This window comes from Cornus florida, unplaced genomic scaffold (assembly GCF_030987335.1).
Source record: "Cornus florida cultivar Cherokee Brave unplaced genomic scaffold, ASM3098733v1 CherokeeBrave_3.0.0_Hap2_Chr07, whole genome shotgun sequence".
Lineage (NCBI taxonomy): Eukaryota > Viridiplantae > Streptophyta > Magnoliopsida > Cornales > Cornaceae > Cornus > Cornus florida.
Genome location: NW_026775577.1, coordinates 30,295,271 through 30,301,340, shown reverse-complemented (window position 1 = coordinate 30,301,340; position 6,070 = coordinate 30,295,271).

Genomic DNA, 6,070 nt, shown 5'->3' with positions numbered 1-6,070 from the left:
TCGTGGGTGATTGTAGGTCCTCTAGAAATACAAGGCTGGACTAACTGTTCTGACCAATGTTTCTATAATTGACCAGACAATGGTTCTGGATTTGAGGGTAGCCTACAATTTGGGCAAATGGGTTTTTGCCACGTGGAATTTCGTGACGGGTGTTATTGGAAATTGTGGGGACTTTTCTCGCAACCGACTGGTCAACCACCGTTCTCGGGTATTGGATAATTTCAACTGCTTTTCAAAGCCCATCGAAAGACACCATGCATTTAACTATCAATATATATCATTCAGAGTGAGGTTGGAGCAGTTATGACTGTTTAGAAACTTGAAACCCACTATCCATGTGCACACATGGATCCTCTCAGCAATCCAAAGAGAGATCCTCCCAATTCCCAAGGGGGCATGCCCCATACGAAATTATGCAATATTCATACAATAATATATATATATATATATATATATATATATATATATATATGTGTGTGTGTGTGTGTGTGTAAAATTCATATATATTATACTCTATTGGCCTCAAAATAGTTTTTCATTTAAAATCGAAGAAAGTATCATATTAGAATATTATAAGGTTGTTAAATTCACTTGATTTAAAACTATTGTGTTATTAAAATGCCACAATTTAAGTTGGATAATTTAAATTATTTTTTAAGAAATTATTAGATGATCCGGGTCAGTGATGGACCTAAATATTTATTTCAATGGGGTGATTTTAAACAATAATGAGGGCTGAGGGCGTGAGTGAGAGAAGAAAAAAATCAGAGGGGGGGGGGGGGCGAAAAAATAAAATAAAATAAAATAAAATTTTAGTGGGGGCAAGTGCCCCCACTTGGCCTCACATGGGTTGTTAGGTTTTTTCGGTCCATTTGACATTTAATGGATTAAATTCAATACGCTCTTATGGATAAAATTATTAGATGATCATATTCTATTAATAATTAATGAACTAGTTAAATTAAGATTCGATTAAAAAAAGTGTCCCACAAAACTGTATTAATATATGAACCAACTCAATATTAACTTTTATTATATTAGTTTACCAAGATCATTTAAAAAAATTTCTTTTTATAAAATTACTTTCTCAATTCGTGAATTATCAATTCAACAAATCTACTTAATTATCGATTCAACTTATCTATTAATTCAACTTATCTAATAATTTCTCGTGGTTTTCAAGTCCATACCAATCAAATGCCCGATTAAAGTCGGATAATTTGAATTACTTTTCAAGCCCACCGAAAGACACCATGCATTAATTATATCTTTCAGAACAGTTATATCTGTTTAGGAAATTGAAACCCACAAACCGCATGATCAACTATCCATATGCACCCAAATCCTCTCGTCATAGGGTTCGCTGCTATAAAACAATACGTCATTATATAACAGTTTATATCTAAAATGTAATATACCCTTGCTTAAATTTTTAAGAATATTTATAGAAATATGTAAAATATTTTGAATACCATTATATAGTAGTAATATTTATACAGATATACTATTAAATAAAAAAATTAATGCTTTTATGTAATTATTTTATTATTTATTTAGAATTGTTAAATTAACTATTTAAATTGTTGAGTTCATGATTCCAAGAAAAAAGACCTGAAATTACATTCTTATCCTTATCTCCACTGGGAAGATAAGAGTTCAAATCTCATAGGAAAAAATAAACCTAACCTATCTTGACTATGATAGAGACAACTAAGTATTGATCAGCAGTCAAATCTCTTATACTTTCGAAAGATAATATTTCGTTATCAAGGATAACGATTTCCATTAGATAAATTCCATGCGATAATGATAAATCTTATTAAAGATAAGATTTCCATGGGATAAGTTCCATGGGATAAGGATTATGATATTTCCTTATCAAGAATAAAGGAAGTGATGATAAATAGGAAGACGATTCGGGAATGAGGTACGACGAAAAAATGATTATTAAATCCTTGTCTTCCTTTTAGACCTCCGGTGACTAACTTGATCGTCGGAGAGCTCTTGATAGGCACCACACCGGTGTCGTCAAGGTTCATCGATCTTCTCCTCTCTTCTTTGCAGGAAAACGGTGTCGTATCGAACCGCGTGGATTTTAGCCTCAACAGTTGGCGCCGTCTGTGGGAACAACGATTCCTTTAAATCAATTAATTACTCAGTTGGGTATATACGTTTACGGTCCGGTATGGTTACCGAAGGAACAGCGTTGCAGGGATCTGGTCAAAGGGAAAAGTCAAGTGAAAACCTAGACGTCCCAAACAAACAGGAACGGCTTGCAGTGTTGGAACATCTTGTTCCACCGGTTCAACAAAGCTTGCCACGACAAGATCTCTCAAATCCAAACGGAGGTAATAGGAATCTTGAAGAGGAGGATAATCATCCTCCCCAAAATGAGACCGAAATGGAACAAAGCCAGGTGGGAAACTGACATAGAGAGGTGGTCCACCCATCTCTCCCACGAAGTTCCCGACCTCATGAAGGCACAGTTTTCTGTTTTAAGGAAAAGACAAAAAAAGTTACCTATTTTGACCTGTAGATCGAGGATCTCAAGGGGAAAATGGAAGATGTAATGCAGACTATGAAAGGGGAAGGTTCTGCCGCCATAGATGACCTAGTACAAAGGACCAACTCGCCGTTATGAAATGCCCACTGCCTAGCAAGTTCCGGATGCCCTCGTTCGAAAGCTTCGATGAGACCAAAGATCCCCTCGATCACCTGGAAACCTTTCAAGCTCTTATGCATTTACACGCCATGCCAGATGAAATCATGTGCCGAGCTTTTCCCACTACACTTAAGGGATCAGCAAGAGTTTGGTTCAACAAGCTGAAGCCAGGAACCATCAACACCTTTGAAGAACTGAGTAAGCAGTTTGTGAGGCACTTCATTGCAGGTTAGAGGCATAGGAGGCCGGCTACTTACCTGTTTACCTTGGAGTAACAAAAGGAAGAGTTGGATTCGGGAATACATCACTCGATTCAACGCAAAAATGTTGTAGGTAGAAGAGGTGGACGACAAGGTAGCTTTGACCGCTTTCATAGGAGGACTCCAATCCTCCAGATTCTTGTTCTCTTTATCAAAGGAGCCTCCCACCAGCATGGTAGAGGTGTTGATCAGAGCGCAAAAACACATTAACGTTGAAGACACCATGAGTGCACAGAAGGAAGAAGAGGACAAGAACAGCCCCTCTCGCCAGGGATGAAAATGATACCAAATATAAGAGATCGTTCTTCAGCCAGAGCGATAGCACATATCATGAGAAGGACTCAGATGAGTATACCAACTAAAAATTGTCTCACAGCTGGAATTAGCCTTATCAAGTCATTCACAATAAAGACTGGGGACATCTCAGTTAATCATTTTAAATGGAGAGTAGCTCCCTCACGTGTTATCTTGTTTTCAATAAGCCTTGAGGCAATGAAGGTCTTTAATGAAATTCCTCTCAGTTGCCTTGACTTTTGGTCAATTGTCTTTATACGTGCAGTATCCCCGTATTACAGGAGCTAGTAAATGAGTATCCTGTATTACAAGGACCCGAACTGAATAAATCCCGTAATCCATATCCCCGTACTATAAAGGATAGTAAATGAGTGACTTGTATTACAAAGACCCGGGAAAAATGAATCCCGTAATCCATATCCCCATACTATAAGGGATAGTAAATGAGTGTCCTGTATTATAAAGACCAGGGTTGAATGAATCCCGTAATCCATATCCCCGTACTGTAAGGGATAATAAATGAGTGTCCTGTATTACAAGGACCCGGGCTGAATGAATCCCGTAATCCATATCCCCGTACTATAAGGGATAGTAAATAAGTGTCATGTATTACAAGGACCAGGGCTGAGTGAATCCCGTAATCCATATCCCCGTACCATAAGGGATAGTAAAAAAGTGTCCTGTATTAAAAGGATCCAGGCTGAATAAATTCCGTAATCCAGATCCCCGTACTATAAGGGATAGTAAATGAGTGTCCTGTATTACAAGGACCTGGGCTGAATGAATCCCGTAATCACTATTCCCTTACTATAAGGGATAGTAAATAAAAATCCCTTACCAAAGGGACGAGCTGAGTAAAGTTCGTAAAATTTAATTCCCTTATTAAAGGAGTAACGACCTGAATGAAACTTGTACAATTTATTCCCTTACTAAGGGAAGATTACCCAAGGGTAGGGGAAAAAAAAAAAAAAATCAAAATCAAAATAAACTGTTCAATGAACAGTGCCGGGGACCAAAAAAAAAAAATTGTTACTATTTAATGAACAGTACCCGAGGGCACTGTTCCCTCGGGAAGAGTGCCGACAGGAAAAAAAAAAATTTACATTCCCAAAGCTTGACGAGCAAACTTGGGAATGGGGAGCAACTAATAGGGAAAAATAAACCTAACCTATATTGACCTAACGATAGAGGTAACTAAGTGTTGATCAGCCGTCAAATCTCTTCTACTTTCGAAAGATAATTTTTTGTTATCAAGGATAATAATTTCTATTGGATAAATTCCATGGGATAATGACAAATCTTATCAAGAATAATAATTTCTATTGGATAAATTCTATGGGATAAGGATTATGATATTCCCTTATCAAGAATAAGGGAAGTGACGATAAATAGGAAGACGACTCGAGAATGAGGTACGACGAAAAAACGATTATTAAATCATTGCATTCTTTTTAGACTTCCGATGACTAACTTGATCGTCGAAGAGCTCTTGGCAGACACCACACCGGTGCCGTCAAGGTTCATCGATCTTCTCCCCTCTTCCTTGCATGAAAACGGTGTCACGTGGATTTTAGCCTCAACATATATACATACATATATATATATATATATATATATATATGAGAAAAATGATAGAAGGAAAAGTAAAACAAGTTCTGCTGGTGGTAATAAGAACTATGAGAATGTTCTAATAAATACATATTAACATAAATAACTTAATCAATCAAACCAAGTTTGATATCAACTAATGTAAAAAATAAATAAATAAATAAATAAAAACAAAAAATAAATAATAAATAATTAGAAGCTTTTGGTTTGATAACCATTCCGTTGGCAACCACTCGATCTCTTCTTTTGAAGATTAGATCCAACTAACAGTATCTTGTTTATTAGATCCAACCAATAGTCTGTGTGTTTTTATGTGTTCTCTTTTATGTACTCCAAAAAATATATATATATAATAATAATAACAAAAAAATGTTATCTGCTTTCTTAGATAGGTAACTAACATCTTAGATAGGCGTAACCATATACAGTATCTATCAGTCAGCATGGAAGAAAGGCGCAACCTATAAAATGATGCTTTTCCACCATATTTCTAGTGGGGTTTATACTTTTACATTTTATATATATATATACACACACACACACATATATTAATCGCTCTTCTTTTTCTCAGTCATGTTATATTTCTCCTATATCTGTTTGTGTTAATATATTTACATACATGCATGTGTATATGACGTTATCTGCTTTATGGGTAACGAGACAATGATTTGGCACTAAACTATTCTTCTGGGGAATGTGCTCATTAGGAGACACTACTGCAAGTAATTGGGTTCTATCTTAGAGTCGATATAAACCGTCATACAAACTTTATATCGATTTTACGACGATGTCTAACACATCTCACCATCTTCCTTTCTCAATTTCTATTACCATTTCTATTATTTAAATTCTTCATTTATGAAGATTATAGTATTTTAATTTCATCTTTCTTTGTATCAATTGGATTGTTTGGCATGCATTTTGCTTTTGTTTTTAAACTGCTACAGTGTTGATTTTGACAACAAAAGCATGCTTGGTGTAGTCTTATTTTATTTTACAAAGTACTAAAACACTTCTGGAACAGTGACCCAAAATCAAAACACCAAAAAATTATTTTCTTATTTTGACAACTGTTCATGACCCAAAGCCAGAACAATAGCGCAATATGGGCCAAAAAAAAAAAAAGAAAATTCTAAAATTAATTATGTATATGTGTGTGTATATATATAGTATAAACCTATTATAGGTTTAAACAAAATGGGTTATATATATATATATATATATATATATATATATATATATATAT